The sequence below is a fragment of the Neodiprion lecontei genome, chromosome 2 (genome assembly GCF_021901455.1).
Source record: "Neodiprion lecontei isolate iyNeoLeco1 chromosome 2, iyNeoLeco1.1, whole genome shotgun sequence".
In the NCBI taxonomy this organism is placed as follows: Eukaryota; Metazoa; Arthropoda; class Insecta; order Hymenoptera; family Diprionidae; genus Neodiprion; species Neodiprion lecontei.
In genome coordinates this window covers 13,629,787-13,650,289 of record NC_060261.1, presented here as the reverse complement: position 1 = coordinate 13,650,289, position 20,503 = coordinate 13,629,787, and the positions used below count along the sequence as shown (strand labels likewise).

Here is a 20,503-nt window from a genome sequence, read left to right as displayed (position 1 = left end):
CTAAAGAAATTTTGTATAAGGTGTTTCATAAACAATCACTAATGGAAACAAGCTTCTCGTGGAAACAAGCTTCTGTTGAAACGTCCTTAACTAGAGTGACTGATATGGTGATGGAATGATGCGAAGAAGTGTATAAGTCTTAGGAGAATCTTTCGGAACCCATAGAGCGTAGTTTATGCAAAGTAATGATTGATTTCGATTCGCTTGAAAATGATTAGAGTGAATTCCTGAACACCAGAGAGAGCCAGGCGCATCAGGCTCCCGTTGAAATGGAATCCAAAGTCTCTTCGTTGTATCTTGGCAACCGTGGTGACTCCCTCTTAGTCTCCCGCGGCTTGCGAAGACCAGTTTGTATAACACCAGCTAACTTTATCAATTCATCTTAAGGACCTAGAACCACCGCGTCGCATCGAGACTGTAGTTGAGAGTGCCTTGGGGCTCGTCGAACAAAAGAATGATACCTGCAGTGATTGGCCGAGCTAAATTAGCTGGATACACCGAGATTGAGACGTCACAAGAAATATCCACAGACCTTTTACTAGTACGAAGAATATTGGGTATGAATAAGTGAGTAAATTCGCATTCTTATGCAAAATCGATCACCGGGGAAACAAACGAAAAACGATTGGAATTTTAAGGTGGGATACCCTCGGGGAACAAACAATAAACCCTCCAAGATTTTCGACTCGTTACTTCCAGTCCATCTGACGATTATTACCAGCTACCACCGCAACATTTTTACTTCACCCTCCAGTTTGCTCAGTCCTTCCGCCTCCAACTCCCCCCCAACTGTTCGAGTTTTTCTCGAGTTTAATACCATTTCTGATGATTCGCTCGGATGCCTCCGTCAACTACAAAACGTTACTTTTAAAACAAAAACTCTCGCTGTATTCTCTCGGACAAATTTCACAGTGCATTAGCAATGTTTCATCTGATTTCACAAGATCGTTATATTTGGTTTTCGTCATCATTTTGCAACATTTTGCAAATACTATCGAAGTAATCAGTGTACTTTTGGCTTGTATTTTCTTCCAAGTCGACGCATCTCAAGATTGTCTACTTGCGTGATGAAACTTTGCGATTCCTCTATATTTGATCAAACAATATACCGACCAGTTGAAACAAGTCAACACTAATTTTGGTAGTTCTTTGAAAGAGGAAGTCTTCCGCCATTGTATAAAAGCAGAGTGAGATGGAAACGACGTGTAATAATACAAGAGGCATACCACTGCGACTGAGGAGAATATATTTTGGGTTTGAAATCTTGGAAAGGGTTTCCTCCGCGGTCAATACAAGCCCCGGTCGGAGGTGGGCACTCGACTAATGGATGCTAGAGAGTCTTATGGCTGCGGAGAGAGCGTCGCGACGCCAAACTTTAACTCGTTAATTACCAGCGCAAGGGTAACTTCTTGCCAAGGCTCGAATATTTCAAACTATTGTGTTCGTAAACCCCTTTGGGCTTGGCCTCAGCGCCTCAACCCCCGGCATCGCTCTCACCCTTGCCTCGTTTCGCTCTCCTTCTCTCAACATGCCCCAGAAAACCCTGGCGCTTCACAAGGAAAGGAAAGGCAAGGAAAGGAAAGGAAGGGAAAGGAAGGGAAAGGAAAGGTAGGGAAAGACGATGAGAGACGAGGCAAGTCGCAGCCCTAGGACGTGGAGCGAAAGACGATCCCGAGTTTGTAGCCAAGATTCCCAGGAAATCATTATCGATATAGCACAATACCGTTTGATTCAGCGAATTAATTCGGCAGTAATTCGCCAGGGTGAATTATACTGGTCCCCATTTAACCCCTGACTTTGTTATCCCAGCTTATAAGATGATCTATACAATTGTCTACAGCTAGACTATTTCGATTACACTGCTTTGTCTTTCATATCTTCGTTATATTCATGTTCAAACGTTTCGTCTCGAACGAGAATTTGTACTCAAGGTAAGCAAAGGACAGACAGATAAGTTACGCGAATAAAGAGCTGATGATGGGGATGTTATTCGCAGACTATTTCCTTAACGGAATTTTGCATTCTGAAATATTTTCAGTGAATTTCACTGTAATCACGAATTTTCCACAACTTTGGACACTCCACATGGGCTACACGTATGAGTATACGTCGGAAATAAAACGCGAAGGATTTTGTTCAAAAGCGCTCTTCAGGCACTGCAACGTTAATTGTAGCAATTATGCGATATTGTAATTCGTGTAATTACTCGAGTAATTAGTGAGCACAAGTAGTTAATTAGTTCTTCTTTAACCGAGTGACTGCAACCTAACCGCAAAATGACAGTTGCAATTCCATGTGTACGCGAAACGTAAAGATTTGTGAAAAAATACAATTCTTTTAGTACTTTCGTTCTCTGCGCGGGGGAATATGTTCACGAATTTACCAAATTCAATCTTCATCCTATCTGTGCAGCTATTCCTGCGAATATTATTTGAATCAAAACTGAATTCATCATACCCTCACGAATTCAATTCTTTTTCAAGAACCTACGTCATTTCAAGTTCATCCCACAGTCAAAACATACTTCCATCTTCGTTCAACTGAAATAAAACTGCAATTTCAATCTCAACGTAACACTGATTGGGTTCAGAAGTGGGATTTATGTAAACCGAAAGTTAGAAAGTTTCGTTGGGGGTTATATTTCTTCAATATTGGCTGTTAACCTGAATCAATAGCAACATTAGCACACTACGAGCAAAAATAAAAACCCACAAATGAATATTTAGAGTACATGAATTCGCGGTATTCTGAGGTAGCTTGGATCGGATGACTGCGCCCTTTCAGTCAAATTTCAACGCCTTTTGCGAGTTTTCGTGCGTGTCACGTCTGTCACCCCATGATGCACCGTTGTTTTGTACTCCGATGCAGTGCATTAGCAACAACGCACTGCTGGCAATTTCGAACCAGGGCTTGAAGTGCTGGCTGAGCAGCAATGGCGTCGTCGCGGTACAGGTACCTCTATCATACGAAAGGAAAAATATCACCTGTGCAGCCTCGAAGAGTCGAGATAATGCGACTGCCGGGTTGTGAAGCCGCCATCTGATACGAGCCGAAGCACTTCGACTAGTCTTCGTATTCGCGATGAATAGCGACCTCCTCCTCCTCCTCCTCTTCGTCTTCCACCTCCGCCTCAGCGGTAGCGGCAGCTTCCCGCGCCTCTTCACGTCACCTTCCATTTCTCTTTTCCTCTGCTCTTTTTTTCACCTGCCTTCTTTATTTCTCTTTCTCTCTCTCTCTCTTATTTTTTTTTTCCTTTTTTTCTCTTCTTTTTCTTCTTTTTGTTGGTTTTATTACTTTCTTTCCTTTAGTTTTACGTGCGAATCTCTCTCCACTCCCCGTCCAACCTCCAACTGTGTGAATATATACAAGCGAGCCAGGGCAACACATCACTACGCGCGAACGTTTTCCCCGCGTGCGCGAGCTTATTATAACGAGCATTGAAAAGAGGCGAAGGAATTGTGGCGAAATATTGCGGTGAAATTCTACCTTGCTGGTGAAAGATAATGACGGGGTTTTTCCTTTTTATAAACAATTTTCTCTTTTTTTTTCTCACAACTCGCAAAACCATGATATTCCTCCACGGGTCATGCATTGAACGCGTTAATGCGGAACGGGTTCATCTGTGCAAGTCTTATCATGTATGCATTTCCATTTCCGAATACATCCGGTAAATTTTAAGTCATAGGTGAGCGCTAGCGAATTCATTGTCGTGATTGAAATAAATCAAGAATGACTAAAAATTATATTACCCGTTAACCTGCTAATATACCTGATCTCCGAAAATTTCCTCCGCTAATTGCCAGAGGGGAGGAAAATGAGATGGGAGTAAGCGTATGCAGGGTCTGTAAGCAATGTGATGTAGGTGGCCTCCGTGTTCCTCTGTTGAAGAAACCGCGGGTCACTGCCCATTTGGAATATCGCATTGAGGAATTAAAATTTTAATCACCTTTCCCCGTCACCCAGGAAGTTTTTCGAGCCGCGAAGGGGACTCGCAGTGCTTCTTCTTCCACTCCTCTCATAATACTTTCCGCACACGAAAACTCAACCCACCCCCTCTGTTCTTTTCCTCTCTCGGTCTCTTTTTTTTTTTTTTATTCCGTTCCCGTTGCCTTCGCTCGTCATGCGGCTTATTTGAGGGCTGCAGATGGAGTGAAAAGTTTGTGTAATCGATAAAACTGATGTATGCTGTCCGTATATCGATATTATCGTAACGTCGGGCTTTTTCACCATCACACGATATTTTACGGTGTAGCACAGGGTAGCCCCGGGAGTAAAACATACGCGTAATACTCTGAACGAGAGAACAAGCACGTGACGTGACAATGCTGTTTTATTTTCCACTGGAAAAAAAAAATCTATCATGCTTTAGTCCACATCAAGTGGTGCAGGATTGCTGAACACGATTTCTACGGTTACCAAATTCATTTCGCGTTGTTCGATATTCACCATCTCAACTTGTAATTTTGTACCCACGTTCAATGAAACCTACACCGTTTTTTGTCCTAGAAGAATAAAAGAAAAGTAAAAGCAATATCGCTGAAACGTTTCGCATAAAATGTTCCCTGAAGGTTTTAGGCATTTCCGATCGATGGAAATAATTCCATTTCTGCGACTTAGCGGATATCATACGTTTCAAGATTACCAGAAATACCACGCATCGACTTAATAATCCAACGATATCCTTTGAATTCGATATTTGGAATTGCACTTCCTATTTCAGGATACAGGACTGCAAATAAAATAACTAAACATGGAGTCAAGGCAGGGAACGGATCGGGCATGTGTATTATACATACGTATATGTACCTGTGTACAGAGACGTGAAACACAACGCACACCAAAGCGTACTTACCAACCGTCAGTGAATAGCGAGTTACTTTTCTTGCATGCCATGCATATGTGAAACGTAAATGTATGCTTAAAGGTTGTATAACAAGCTGTGCGTGCAGCGGTTTCCGCATACGTGCAAACACAAGCATCGCACAGAAGATGCGAAACGAGGCGGGTACGCGCATAATAATAAGCGACATTCGTTTGATCCACGTAAGCCGGATTTTCCGTTTACGTGCTCAACCCGCCCCCCAGTTGAGTGGCGGGTTTGAAACGATGAAAAGATGGCTTATATTCGCGAAAATTAGCTTCGATTTAACGTGTATATTAGACTCCGAGTGGGTATACGCTGTATATTTTTCAAAGTAATTAGCCACTGTAATCCCTGACAACTGCGAGGCTGCCCGCATACACACCACCAATTATCAGTGCACATACCCATTCAAATTCCCGCCCGCACATGTGACCCGCCATGCCTCCTCCGCCGCACGTAACCTCTTTCTGCAGCGATCCTACTAACATTGAAGCCCGTCAACGTCTGCGAGATTTAATCTCGACTAGATTATAGACAGTCAATGGCCGATTAGGTACTGGGACGATGGGGCAGCGATATTTTTTTTACGTAATGGAACGGTAGGAATTTTAATATCTATATGGTAGCGCCACCTACAACTGAAGCGACACTGTCGACATGTTGTGTCTCCATGTCCTAAGAATAGCTTATAGAAAATTTGTCATGCAGGTTTACGAATGATAATGATATTGTACTTATGTATGAATATTATTCGCCCGTGTTGAGGTTTCACCCTTTATTCCGCCTCCCCTATTTTTCTCGCCGTTCAAATTATTTGTATAAAAACACGGACTGCAGGCAGCACACGTTTCTGTTTTTACGAGTGCGAACGTCGACACTTCTCGCTTGACGTGCAGGCGTCGCGACGCCGTGTTCACGGTGCGTGGTGTAACGCGTTCACGCACTCACGCACTCGCGTGAAATGCGCACAGAGGCGGGAACCGGTGTGCAAGTGATATTACTCAGACCACCGTCAGCGACATAAGTGCGAATTGCAACACTCCGGGAGCGGAATCGAGGCGTGCAACGCACACTTGCGTGCATCACGCAAACTAATTACGGGGTAAGCAAAATCTCGACTTCTCTCTCGCTCTCGTTAAAAGGAAGAGAAGATCCGGCGGCGGCGGCGGGAAGGGGCGAATCTCCTCGGCTCTTTAGTCGGAGGAGAGGAAGGAACTCGGGAGGCTGCGGCGCTGCTTTCGCCGATAATTGGAAAGTCTCCCGGGCGCTGGGAGTCAGGTTATACGTGTACATATATTCGCGAAAGATGCGGAAGCTGCAGAAACTGCACGCATCGCGCGTTCACTTTGACTCTGGGATTCTTTTTCCTGCTGCAGCAGCTCCGTGTCGTTAATTAGCATTTCGATTCTCGCCACCTGCTTGCCGAGAGACGAGGATATGCATTTGTACTTTTTACACTCCTATCTCCGGGCCACACGTCGTCTGCAGGAAAATTAAACTGAACGAAACGGAACGACCCATCTATGTACATAATCCAAGCACGTAGAGGTGGATAATCCACACGTACGCAAACTGCACAAACGGTTCCGGGGCAGGATCCGCAAAACTTTGAAACGTACGTACCTACGTGTATATGAGAGCTTTCCCCAAACCCATGCGGTAACGCCATGGCGTATGTCTGAGCATCGTACTTTTTATCGCGGCGAAGATCCGAGCAATGTTGTCACGGTAGATGTGACCTTTTGTTCGTCTTGTTGCTATTATGGTAATTAGTCTATTCGCGTCGTCTCCACTAATTACCTCACTTTGATATACACGCGCGTATGTGTCTTTTTCATGCTGTATATGTACGCATCTCATTAATTGGGACGACATTAATGCTTTTGCATAATGTTCGCGACTTTGTTCAGACTATGTTGTATATCATTATTTTCAGTCCAAAGAAAACAGCTCGATTGGTTCCTGCATGGGGTTTGTACACTTCAGAAAACCCAGTGATTGATAGACTTCTTAGATTTCTCTTACAGAAGCATGATACCGTGAACTCAGTCATTTGCAAAAGTTTGAACCGATTTGATCGATCAGGAGGGGTAAAAAAAGTGTTTTAAAAAAAAAATACCATCTGCAAAATTCACCGGGCGGATCATGGTGATGAAAGTGTCTAATATCTATAAATATTAGCAACCGATACGTAAATGTATTGCATAAACGGTACTATTTTGTCGCAGAGAGAAAATGCTTCACTTATCATGAACCGACAATGGCGAGCAACTATTGTGCTAGGTAGCATATTATATTCGCATTTGCCTTTCCAAACTGCATAGCCCGAAGGTAACGATACATATGATTGAAATCCCGATTGGAGATTGCGAACTGCCTTGAATGCCCAATTATTATACTGAAAAATATCTGTCATATACATAAGTATACAATGATATGTATGTGTGTATATATAAATATATACGTACACAGATATGATATATGAAATTTGGATAATGGAGACAAATGTGGTGCGAGGATGGCGTCGCCGCAGTCGGCGGAACCTTTTCCTCATCCTCGTTCCTCATCTTCATCCTCATCCTCATCCTCATCTCCCTCGATTCTCTCGCCGCGCCGCCGAGGAAAATGTCAGTCACACGCGCAAATGCAGAAACCGCAGCGAGATGACACTCGTGGCGGTACTAATTGGGCCCTCGAGGTGACGTTCAGGAGCGAGGATGCTCCTGCGTCGGCGGGTGGCGTGGGTGGCCGTCCGGGGGTGAGAGATCGCATTAAATCTTACCGGGTGCACGCCTCCGTCCCCAGCGGCTGCACCCTTCCGCGCCGATAAAGTTATGACGCGGTCACGTGGGCGCGCACAATGAGCATTAAAGGAAAAAAGATACTGGAAATACGTACATCCGCGTACTCAATTTTTTCAATGCCAGTAAACTTTTTTTTTTTATCTTGAATGCTATATTCCTTTTCACCGCGCCCTGTGCATAATTTATTGACTCCGCAGCCTGCAGGCAGTTATAATGAGGGGATGAGAAATTTTCACATCGTGATTTGTCGTTTATTGTTTCATTCAGAATTTCAACACTGCGGAAAACCTGCATTGCGTGTATTTCTGAATTTGCGAATCTGAATTAAGCGATCACTATACGACCAATAATTAATGGATTCTCGATTTCTCTGATTTTTGTCACTGCCCAATGATGGTTGGAGAGGAATTTTTCGGGGAACTTTTCGGTTTCATTACCTTCTGTATCTCTGTTTTGACAAACAAAGAAAAACGTTGGGATACAATATGTGGAAAGTGGCGATCTGTCATAGTGGCAGGAAATATAGAACTCGAAATAATCGTATTTAAATCGGCAAGTATTTCTTCTCTTTGCTACCAACGAACTGAATATGACAAAACAGAAGCATTTAACCTAGCCTGTGCAAGGAATTCTTTTATGCATTGATATTTGTCGAGTTAACCTTAAACCATCGACTGCTAATTCTACGCCATATTGTTCAGCCACGCTCGTATGTAGAAAATCGCAATCGAGACGGGAAAGAGAATTTGAGAAAAAATGTGAAAATTCATTGGTCGTAACAGGTTGAATTTTTCATTATCCCGAAGAGTTTCAACCCCTGAACCCGACACAGAATTTCGCCTTCGGGTGATCCGATGAATTTTTCAACGCCCAATACGGAGTTGTACAATGCTTTTGACGTATATTATTAATCTCGCGAAACGAATATCGATCATCGCATGTTACAGGATGGCTGCCGCAAGCGGTATATTCTTGGGTTATATGTATAGCAAAGCCAGACGTTGGAAGGGGTTGGATGACAATTATTTCTCCGGTGGAAGTTTGAGCGCGTTGCGAAGTGTTATTCAATTGCATATCCCAATTAAATAACAGGCAAAAGGGCGACGTAGCGTCCCGGCGACTCCCCTAATTGCGAAAAAATAAAATAACCACTTCGCTGACGCACAGGGACAGAGTACCTGCACGCATACAGCTGCGGAACTACTTATACCCACCCACGCGACGTGAGAGACTTCAGCCAATTTCATTATATATTCGCAATAATTTTCATGCGGCTTCATTACAGCCACCAAGCGCACTCGGCCTCGGTGGACACAATATGCTCTGTGCGTTGTACGGAGCTTTCACTGGAAAGGGGGTAGAAATTCTTTATTAAATTACATCAGTTACACCAAGATGAAAATCTCACTCTACGCAACCATAATAATTCGCGCAAATAACTGTTCCCTGAGAGAACTCTGGATAGTACGCAAAATTGAAGTAATAATATTGCAATATTTCTGTATAGCCATTCAAGTTGCAATATTAATGCAAAAACAATTCCCGATGTATCTAAAATATCTCAAACTCTGCAGATTATAACTTTCATCGAATTTTTCACCAATATTCGAGGAACATTGCGCAGTGTATCTGAAATATTTAAAACTTTGCAAAATTACGATACCGAAATATTTTTTCAATTTTACGTGCTATTTGATTATATACGGATGTGCATCTAATCTCCATCGGTGTGTCGAATATTGTTTTCATCATCTTGTTTCAATCACTTAAATTTTGTGAATTCTAATCTACCTCCAGTAAATTTTAATGAATTTTCGATTATTGATATATGTACTTTTGGACTCGTAATCGAGATTTCGGAAACCTGACACTGTAAATCAGTTTAATTGCATAAAAATTTGGCTATTCACGGATTACTCGTCATCCACAAAATCTTCATTCTCGTTATTCTGGTTCGAATTCCTGTAGGGGATCGATATTCACGGTCTTTTCCTTTAGTCTCAACGGCTCGTACATCCACGCAGAATAATATACCGGGACTTTTCTGTGACACTACTCATTCAACGCCAGGAGATAGGCAACCAAAGTTACACTTCACGTCTGTACAACCATTTCTGAATATATCTGGCTTGGCAGTTGTCACGAACTCCGTAATTCGGTTAGGGATATCTTTTCAGAAATGGCAGTACATGCCTGAAACGTAGCTTTGATCGTAAAAAAAAGAAACAAGTCCCCACGTGTACGATGTTTCGCAGAGCTATTTAAAATAGGATGCAATGAATATATATCAAAACGGACCGATGACGGGTAGAACAGTTTTGACACATGCCTCGCACCCTTTATCTCGCGACCCCGAGACTTCTTCGCCCTCGGTAATCCCAGCCAGATAGTCCGAATTACAAGCCATCGCCGTTTTCCCCCGTGTGCCTGAGACACTTATTCGCACTTGCTGTGTACGTTCAGACCTAGGTATTATATATCATATATATATATAGGCTTGTTATATTCCTAGTAACATTCTTCTGCAAGCAGAGGAAAGCCCCACGATATGAGCGTCGCACACAATGCGCGGATAATCCTTTATATATACATTTCTCGGCGCGACAAAGAATCTTGGTAGGTATGTACAAATGTGTGGATATGTATATACCTACACATGGACCGGGCACTGCAGGGTTCGTCGAAGAAGGTATATATTTTTTGCATTCAAGAAGTGGATCATATCCTTTCGGAATTAAGAACCCCGGGCAGGACTTCTCCGAGTAGGCTAGCTTTCGGTGTACAGCTGTCAATCAAGATTTTACCTTTTTATTTACTCTGGGAGCCATGTCAAAATAAATACACAAGCACATCCACCTCATATTACATATTGCATTTTCTTCTCTATGAAGTGCTACATCAAACAGAACTGTAAATATTTCGTGTACTTGGTATGGATTTTATCATTCACGTAAAGAATATTTCGAAAGATCCCGCAGTAATTTAGTAACCTGAATAGCCTTTCTTGATAAGCACGTTTCTTGAACGTCAAACAATTCACCACAGTTGTCAGAATTACAAAATCTGCAGAATGATATTCAATGAATTTTTGCAATCAACCTTAGCATCAATATCAAAGACTTAACTGAATGTAGTTAAGCATGGCAATTATTTGACTCACCGAATTTGTTATACTGCAGGGGCTTCTTCGCTTCCAGCAGCTGCAACAAGTCGGGTATAATCCACCTGAAACAATGGAGATAATATCACGTCAGGAAATGGGTGAAGCAGTTTTCACTAGAAGGCGGATGCAATATGGGAATCCGGAACGTCGTCGGTAGAAGAGAAGACATTAAAATTAATCGTTATGTCTATGGCATTACGTAAAATTATCCGTGTTATCCTCCAACAGTCGGGCGTCTTTATTGCTAGCTCAGGAGACTGCGGGCTGATAAAATTAAGAGCAGGGGAGGATTGTTGGATAATATTTTGAAATTGTATTATATGCCTATATATTATACAACAATATTCAAAGCATTGCGTTCGGAACATGTCCAGGAAATATTCTTGAAATGTTCGAAAGCGTGAAAAAGCGGCTTAGAAATATTTGATCATTATACATACTTGTAAAATGTGTCAAGCTGAATAGCTTACATTAAGAATTAAATCATATGTACAACTACTTCACATTTCAATGGAAGCATAACCACTTAACTGCCAAGGTGTCATAGCGACGTCAAGCGCATCCGTGCCAAAAATCGCATAACTGCCAAAAATATACGGAATAGCGTCATAAAGTAATTGAATGTTTTTGGGCGTCTGAGTTGAATACTTATTTTTGAAAACATGTGTTGTGAACATAAAAAGTTGTATTTTCCCCGCATTAAGACAGTTTTGAGCCCTCCAAGTTGACGAATTTTCGATCATTGTCTGAAATAGCGTCATAGAACAAACTATCATTTTCTTTTTTCGGAATCCGTTTTTCTTTTGCAAATCACTGAATAACAATACTTTTGATTCCAAATAAGCAATTTCAAGAATTACCGGGTCAATGACTTATTATATAGTATAACTGCAGCTTATATTAGAAAAATTACGTAACCCAAAAGTGAAAAATTAATTAGGTTACAAACATTTATCGACGAGAAATAGGATCAAACTTCAAACCAGGCAGCCCTCAACCTAATTTTAACCTAAAACCGGAACGGCGGTACGATTGCAAGTGGAAGAAATTATAACCCTGCGTCTAATCAGTGCGATGCGTAAGTGTATCCGAAGTGTGGCTTTCGAAATAAATGGCAGTCCATTGTACACCCGTTTCAGGTGTAGTAGCTGTGAATTCACGTATAATACAGGTATACGCATGTATACCAACAACAAAAAAAAAAAATCCGAAAAGAGAAAGAAAAAAAAAAAAAATGTGCGCGGGGCTTTCGGAATTTGGCTCCAGGGTGTGGATGAATATGGAGGTGCTCTTTCACGTCAGGTTATGAGCGATCGAGGGAATCACAGGTAAGTGCGACGGCTCCGAGCCGTTTTATTTAGTACACAACTGCCGAGTCACCAGTTATTAATGAGAAGCCGCCTGCAGCGCGAGGTGATGACCGGGTCCGAGTTCAGCCATTCTTCAAATTTTCATCCTCGAGTCCGGCGAAGATAAGAGTGATAGTCGCGAAATCCATGTTGAGAAAAGACTCGACACCGCTTCTTAGTCTCGGCAAAAATGCCCGCATCGAGTTTTTCTCCGGCTGCAAGGAAAAAGTTCAGGGATGAATTTCTCGCTGGACTTGTGTGGGAGCTGCACTAGTCGTCTCAAAATCCGGTTAGCGAAACGACGGCGGTTCCTGTGTAATTTTCAACTCTCGTCTCGGCTGGTGACGTTTCTGCAGTAACAGGATGAATAAGGAAGGCAGGCGGTCTCCTTCCCATCCCTCGAGAATATTTTTACGATCTTGGGACACCTGCTGCCGCTGACACCCCCGCGTAGCAGCGTCATTGACGGGCGGGTTGAAATATGAAGGTCCCCAAGGATAATCGCAGCTTGCAAGGTATCCGGCGCACCTGGTTTCAACAAGACTTCAATGGGGCCTCGGCTCTTGGGTCAGAAGTTCCGCTCTCTCGACCCCTTGGCTTGATTTTTAACCGTCCAGAGGACCAAGCAGCTCATGAAATTTTCACAGCTTCGTAGGTTTCGAACATTTTTCAACCCCCTCCCCAGCAGCTGATGTTGCAAATCTTTCCGAAATGAGAAAATTCCTGAAACTTCTAGTTCAAAGGTAGACCTGGACGCCTATCTTGTTGTTCCTGGAATTGAAGAACCTCACACAACACGTACCTAATAGGATAGAAACATTGCTACATCGCGATTGGAACTGGAATGTTGCACAAGTATTGCGGCAATGTGACGGAAACATTTCAAGCCTCGCAAAATTACGATGCTGCAATATTTCCGCAGTATTTCGTGCTGTGTGGGATACAAGATGATCGCCAAGGAAAATACAAGCACCGTCAACGTTCCATGCAAGTTAGGTAAGCACATTGGAGGAGGCGAAGCGTGTGGGGTAAAAATCGCGTTGACTATCAGTACACAATGCCACGACCAGTGACTGGAATCCTTTGAGGCCCTGCAGAGTCGACCAAACCTTGTCATCCAGTCGCATAAAGCGTGAACTCATCGACAAATACATGATATTTTAATAAGCCTCGGAGGCAAACGCGCGGAAAATATGCTGCAGGTAATCCACAGGAAAATGTCCCCCAAGGCGCAGCGTGCAGCCCGCAGACTGTCGTCGAACGGCGGAACGGTGGAACGGTAACCCTGGCGTACGTACACAGAAGATTCCAATAATTCCGCTTGGTAATGTCACAATGCTGACGTTTCACAATGCCAATAATCGATCGGATATCCTCGACACTCGCAAGGCGCGTTCTCTCTCTCTCTCTCTCTTTTCCTCTCCGATTTAGGAGACGAAACTCACTCTCTCTCTCTCTCTCCTGAACTCTCTAGCTGTCGTGTGTCGGTATTTTATCATATTACCGATTAGCTCGATGGAACATACAGAAAATTACAATTCACTTGACCTCAGCTCGGAGTTCGAAGAGAAATATTTTTGAAACGAAATTGATTTCTAGAACCACTTATTTCTCAGAAAACCGCGTCGCTTAGAACAGGAAAAATGTATGTACTCCTAAATCTTGCTCGTACCCGAGGCATGGATGACAGGATGTCTAGGTCATCAATAAAAATCATCAAGGATTAGAAGGACGATTACCGGAATCCCCGTGCCAGCCAAGAGACGTATCTTAAACTCTACTTGTTTATTTTTGCGTCCGCCCGTTCTGTCGGCTTTGCTTCTATGCGCCACAAGGAAAGAGGGGGTGTGGTTCGGGCTGAACCAGGTGTCTCCCTCCTCTACCACCCTGTCCCATCCCAAAAATCGGCGGGAACACAAAGAGGTGATGGATGTCTAGCAGCAGCTTCCCTCGCCACCTCACGTGTCGTGTCGCTCACCACGACGACCAGAAGTCGTTATCTCCGTGTCCCTTGACGACTTGAACTGATACTCCTCGTGGCATCATCTCGTATAGTACACTATCAAACATTTCCCTCCCATATATGCCAATGATGTCAACGAAATTTTTTATTCGCACACAGTCGTTTTGAAGTCTTGAGACACTGGATTGTTTTTCATCCTCCTTCCATGGGAGTCAGCAAAGTGTGAAGCTTCCGAGGACACGGGATGTTTCGCGTTGTGGGCGGCTCTTAACCTTGAATGCCTTTTGGCCTTCTCCCGAAGCTCGAATGTGAATGAGAGGTAACGAGTGACAGGTAACGAAGTGAATTTATATTCCTGCTGGCCTCAGGATGCCAATTTACTACCGACCAGTTGCAAAGTGGCTTTCAATTGTCACTGACCACCGGCAATCTTTTCCCCTCTATCAAAGGGCAGAAGGGCACTAGATTCAAATGCGAGTTGACAACACCACCAGAAACCGAAACAGAAACATGAATCGAAGGGAAAAGTTATTCATTCTTAAAACGTGATCCGTTCACCGTCGTAAGGTACATTTTCATACTGACGGTTCAGAGTTCTGAACTAAAATAATCCAAAGATCAGCCTGAGTAGAAAATACGTGAAAATATGCGTGGAGTTTAGTAGCGGCTAATCGAGCCGTGACATCAATGGTACTCACAACTGCACAGTACAACGAGATCGTGATGCGGATATTGCGACATTAGAATCCTGAGGGGAGGATCGCTCAATTGTAAAATTCCTTGAAGTCGGTCGCGTGGCTTTTCCTTCGAAGAAGAGGACAAAGATCAGCAGCTATTCGGCGCTGAGAAAACGGACAAAGGACTTCGTGCGTAGCCAGAGCCTCGGCTAAGAGGTTGAGGGTTGTGCTTTCTCGGGTCGACTCCTTTTCCTCAGAGGATTTAGAGCCATCTTCGACCCTGAATCTGTGTCCTTTCAGCTCCGGGCGATCGGGACGTTCCGGGTTCACCAGGTGCGAGCCACGCGTCCGCGAATAACACTCAAGGGTCAAAGGACTCGCTGTAAGATTGCACCAAGCTCGTACCGCGATCAAACCATGCTGAGCCACCCGGCAGGTGTCCCTCGATTCTTTTGTCGCGGATTTCTCGGGGGCTGTTCCTTTTCACTAAGAATATTCTCGGGAGGAGTCAAAGCTCTACTTCGGTGCTGCGGTCAAAGAGGTCCGATACCGCTGAATCAAATCACGCTTGATTTTATCTGTCACGTGTCGCCAACGATCGCGACACACGGTAGATTCCATATCTTTCACCGAACCACGCACACCGAGATTCGGCAAAACTTTCGTACAGAGTGGGCAAACCAGAGGTGGTGATATTCGCTGGAGGTTATCGAATGAAGTGAATGAGTGACCTTGACGAAGCATCGGTTTATTGTGGGGAGAAAGGTGGAGCCGTTGAGCCCCAGAGAACAAAGAGATTTCGTACCTCTTTGTGCGCCAGTCTCTCACCGCGGTTCTGGATCATGCCGGGAAAGTGTATACCTAATGTATAGCAGAAAGGGGGATGAGGTGGGCGCGGAATAATAAGGGAGTGATTTGCATCCATTGACGAAACCGACGCGTTGCCCCGAATCCCGACGCGACGAAACGCCCAACATCGTGGTTCACTAGGTAACTGAGTGTCTCCAAAATTGCTTTCCGTTGTCGAGATTACTGTTATTTGACGTAACGTGATTGGTTCACCCATTTGAACGTACCGTAGGACGTTCATCGACTCTTTTTTCTCCCCTCCGAAGTATCGTCACAAGAATTAGAGGTCAGTTTCAACAAAGTGCGGGACATTTTGTTAGAGCTGCCCGAATCCTGGACGAATCAACGATCATATATGCTGATCACGTTGTTGTCTAGACAGGTACAAAATTTCAGTGGGACTATGCTAGACCGACTCCAGACTCTGGAACTGACGCCATCGCGCTTGCTAGGGGAATGACATCAGACGGGGCAAAAGGCGGTGACATTCAAGTCAATCAACGACCGGCCAGCGCGGGGACTAAATGACCTTTTATTGCTGGTCCCACAGGACGTCGGGTGCTAGTCGCAATCTTTCCCTGGCTTGCTCACCCTTGGCCTCCGCCATCACCGCCCTTCTCCACCTATGCAGAGACGTGAGTCTCAAAGTAAGAGATTCACGCTTTCAATCTGTAAGAAATGAGAAATGATGGAATTTTTAATTCCCGAATGCAGAACAGATGTTTAAGGTAATACGAGCAAATGAGAAAACGTTATGTTAAGTGTTGGGAAAGGGGAATATCAGTACATAGGGACGGGGAATTAGGCAGTTATGGAAGAAGCATGAATTGAGGAGGTTGTTGGGAAAACATTTTCACAGCTAATGTTCTTATCCGGTTGGTGGAATTCCAACCTAACCCAAGCCAAGCCGTCCTAACGTAGTGTAATCTAATGGGGGGAGACATAAGCGAGGCATCTAACCCTTGATTCCCCTGACTCTTGGACAAATCAACGCATTTTTCCCGTTCGTAAGTGCGTTACGCACCCCACCGAAATAATATCTACAAACGTGCACGCGCTGGCATGGGACGTTCAGTCACCTTCGATTTCTATGTATTACACGCACACGAATACATTATATATTAGCTACGAGTATAATCCACGACCACTGAGTAGAAAGAACGGGGAAAAATATGCTGATGAACAATCGAGCACCATTTACCAAAACGAGGTATACTCGTATATGAGGTTCATGCAGCACCTACAGTGACGTGCATTTTTCCACTACTGTCCATTTCCTGGTTGTGTGAATATCCTTTATCATTCCAAATAGCGGTTATTGACCGGTTCCGGTGTCATTCACAGGGGGTATACACCGATACGTATACATTTACACAATATAACTTATATGTTGTATAACTATGTAAGGTCGAAATATGGAAGTTATATCCGTCCCAGTGCCTTTAACGTTACGGCTTCGTGTTGGAATAACATTTGTTCGGGGTTCAAGCTAAATGTTTTCGTTAAACATTTCTGAAATCGTTCACCGCTGAATCATCGGTATTCGTTGAAAAGTTTTTTTTTCTGGCTTTACCGCCTTTGTTGTTTTAACGGTAAAAGCATCCGCGAACTCGGAGACACTTCTTGAAACGCTTAAACTACTTCGTGGACCGCAAAAGCCGCTCTCAATATATCTTCGTTGAATGTGAAAGCTTGCGTCACTGACCTCGCTGCAAGTAATATACCGTTTCAACTCATCAGGACTACAGAGTTATGTATGCAAATGAAAACTATATGGAAACACAGAGACGCGGTGGAGTATGAGTAACTAGTCTTGTGTCATAACTACACGTGATCAAAACACGAATGGTCCTGGCGCCATTTCTAATTAAAAATGTCAAAGCTCTACGTGTAATGGAGCCCAAACACGTGATTCTAGTCAGGAAACGGATGACTTCAAAGTTATTAAAGAAAAGAATTGACCAACAGATGTTGTATAATATTGTAGATATCGAGAGAAGCTTGCGATAAGTTATAATTTCGGACCTGTGAGAACAGAGTCGTCCAATCTTGGTGGCAGCACCATCCATTCTGGCGGTAGAGGTCTCGGATGCTGTGGACGCGTGGACGACGACAGGAAACGGAGGAGTGAAAGGGGTGGCAGAGAAGCTGGAGAAGCAAGACGAGGAGGAGTAAGAGGAGGAAGAGGAGGAGGAGGAGGAGGAGGAGGAGGAGGAGGAGGAGGAGGAGGAGGAGGAGGAGGAGGAGGAGGAGGAGGAGGAGGAGGAGGAGGAGGAGGAGGAGGAGGAGGAGGAGGAGGAGGAAGAGGAGGAGGAGGAGGAGGAGGAGGAGGAGAAGGAGGAGGAGGAAGAGGAAGAGGAGGAAGAGGAGGAGGAGGAGGAGGAGGCTCTCCATCGCAGTCCGTCGCCTTCTGGGTGGAGGCGACTGCGCGCGCGCTCCCCCGCGAGCCTCCCCTCTATTGATTTTGTAACATCGTGCCCGTCGGTCGGCGGGTCCTCCACGTCCCCCACAGCCGCCCTCAACGACCCCTAGCGGAGAACAGAGACGCGCGCCGATGCATATAAGCGGAAACAGCTCGTGTATTCCCCGCAATTATTCTCTGGCCACTTTTCGAAATCGATTATGAGAGACCGGAAACACGGCCGACTGTCGCTGGGTTGAAGGGTGCGGAGGAATCTTCGACGTCGAGAAGCGAGCCGCTCTTGGAGAATTTGCAATTTCCTCGGGCAAATTGCGGTATTAGTTACCGCCGTAACGTGCGGTAGCTACGCCTACCCGACGGACTTCGTAGTCTATATACACACCTGCGCTCACCAAGCCGTAAGAATTTCGCGCATGTTTGTTGCGTTGGGACGTGCCGTACGGCCGTAGGCGTAACTTGGCAATTACTCGGTTGTGTTCCCGTAAGCCTTTACGTCGCGCACGCGCACCCGACTTGATTCGGCAAACTTTAGTCTCTGTCTGTCATTCCATGAACCGGCGCGACGCCCTTGTGCCATTCTATGCTGAAACTACAGAGCATTGCCAATCTATGCAAAAGCATTGCCCACCTGACCGTGAAAATTTCTGATTTAAAACACTTTCCCTACTGTCGCCAAATGCTGGTAACCAAATACTGTGTTGACGATAAACCGTTATCCACATCTTATCACGCGCTACACTGTAAATTTATCAACCATATTTAGCACATTCGGCAAGCAGCGGATGTTTCATTGTTAATGGATATCATCTACTGACGTAATGGATGAGTAAAACGAAAAAGAATGCATCGGAAATGTCATGTCACAGCATAAATAAGTGCGACCATTTTGATAGGTCTTTCAGAAACACTGACGAGCAGACGTCGAAACGTTCCTGCAAAATATGTGAAATATTGCGCAATATATCTAAAATATTTGATACTTTGCAAAATTACGTTGCAGCAAATATGTTTGAACAATGTAGCAGAAGTATTACACAACTTAGATCTGAAATAATTTTAATTCGGCAGAGTTACGTTTCGAATCATTGCAAAGTTACGTTGGTGCAATGCATATAAAATGTTTTCAACTTTGCAGAGTTACTATGCACGAAGTTGACGCTAGCAACCGGCAATAGTAGCCAAACGTTCTAATGTTTATTCTAATAAGGTAGCGAAGACCGACAATCAAAATTTTGTGAAATACCTTGAACCCCCGATACTTCTATGAAATTATGAGGATAAAACTGAACTGCATTTTTCTATTTCCAAAAAGTTTAACGGTTTTGGTTGCTAACTTTGGTTCCTAGCTTTAGCTTCATTTACTTTGCGGCAATATTTCTGAAATATTGCTTGCTGTGTGATAATATTTGATCCTAAGCGGCAAAGTTTTTCTACTAGAACCTGACTTGACGCAAAATTGACAACTACATCAGACGCTCACGCTCGCTCTCTCTCTCTCTCTCTCTCTCTCTCTCTCTCTCTCTCTCTCTCTCTCTCTCTCTCTCTCTCCACAATCCAGCCCTCGTCCCTCCCCTCTATCCCCCGCCGACAAACTACGCGGCTGAAGTTGAAGTTGAAGTTGAGGCGAAGTACCACGTGCGTGGTCTGGCCCCCTTCTCACTCACGGGCAAGCAAGAAGTACTTGAGGGCATTTGCGGTGGATTCGGCGGTGGTATACGAGTATATAGGTACCTTCCCAGTGGGTGCTTGCCCGGAGCCCCACTTTGGATACCCACCACGGGCCCTCGGGATCGGGGGCTTTTGGAGAGGCACGACGAACACTGCACGATATTCCGTGATAATCCCCCCGCCTCCTCCATCGCCTCTCCGCTCCACTCCTCACTTCTAGCCGTTGCCCTAGGAAGGGTGCCGACGTCGCATGGCGTGGTAACCAACTACCTACTTCCTTCACCTAGGGAAACCCTCTTTTCATCTCCGGATCCTTAGCGCTACGAGTAGACCAAGAAAACCAACCCTCATTCACGCTGAAATTTTATTTTCTGGGCTATTAACACAAACAATTCATCGTTATCGGTCTCACCTGACGTGATTGTGAATGAAAATACGAATTGAAATGTTGACGGTAAGTCGGCAATTTTTCAATACCATCCTGCGAACCATGTAGGTATGTTCAATCAAAAAAAAAAAAATTGTATAGAAAAGATGAAATGCTTGGAATGTTTGATCTGGTGAAATAAGAAGTAGACATGCGATATTTAATTGATTTCTTCGTGGACCCCCCGGAGCTCCGCTGACGATAAAAAATATTCGGCTCGACATCTGGTGCATCGTTTGTACAAACTTGTTTCCGTTAAGCCGGCTTCGGCGCAAGTCAGGCGGACTGGGAGGATTGGAGAGAGAGTATATAGTCGA

The 20,503-nt window shown here is 44.3% G+C and overlaps 1 protein-coding gene across 8 annotated transcripts in view; it reads right to left on the bottom strand.

Annotated features, from left to right (window-relative positions):
• The window catches only part of LOC107222045 (transcription factor Sox-2), a 314,756-nt gene that overhangs the window by 253,115 nt on the left and 41,138 nt on the right, over nucleotides 1–20,503 (bottom strand). For all 8 annotated transcript variants that reach the window (XR_006902923.1, XR_006902925.1, XR_006902924.1 and 5 more), the window contains exon 2: nucleotides 10,829–10,893. The gene's annotated coding sequence lies outside the window, so the exon portion shown is untranslated. The remainder of the gene's footprint in view (nucleotides 1–10,828; nucleotides 10,894–20,503) is intronic.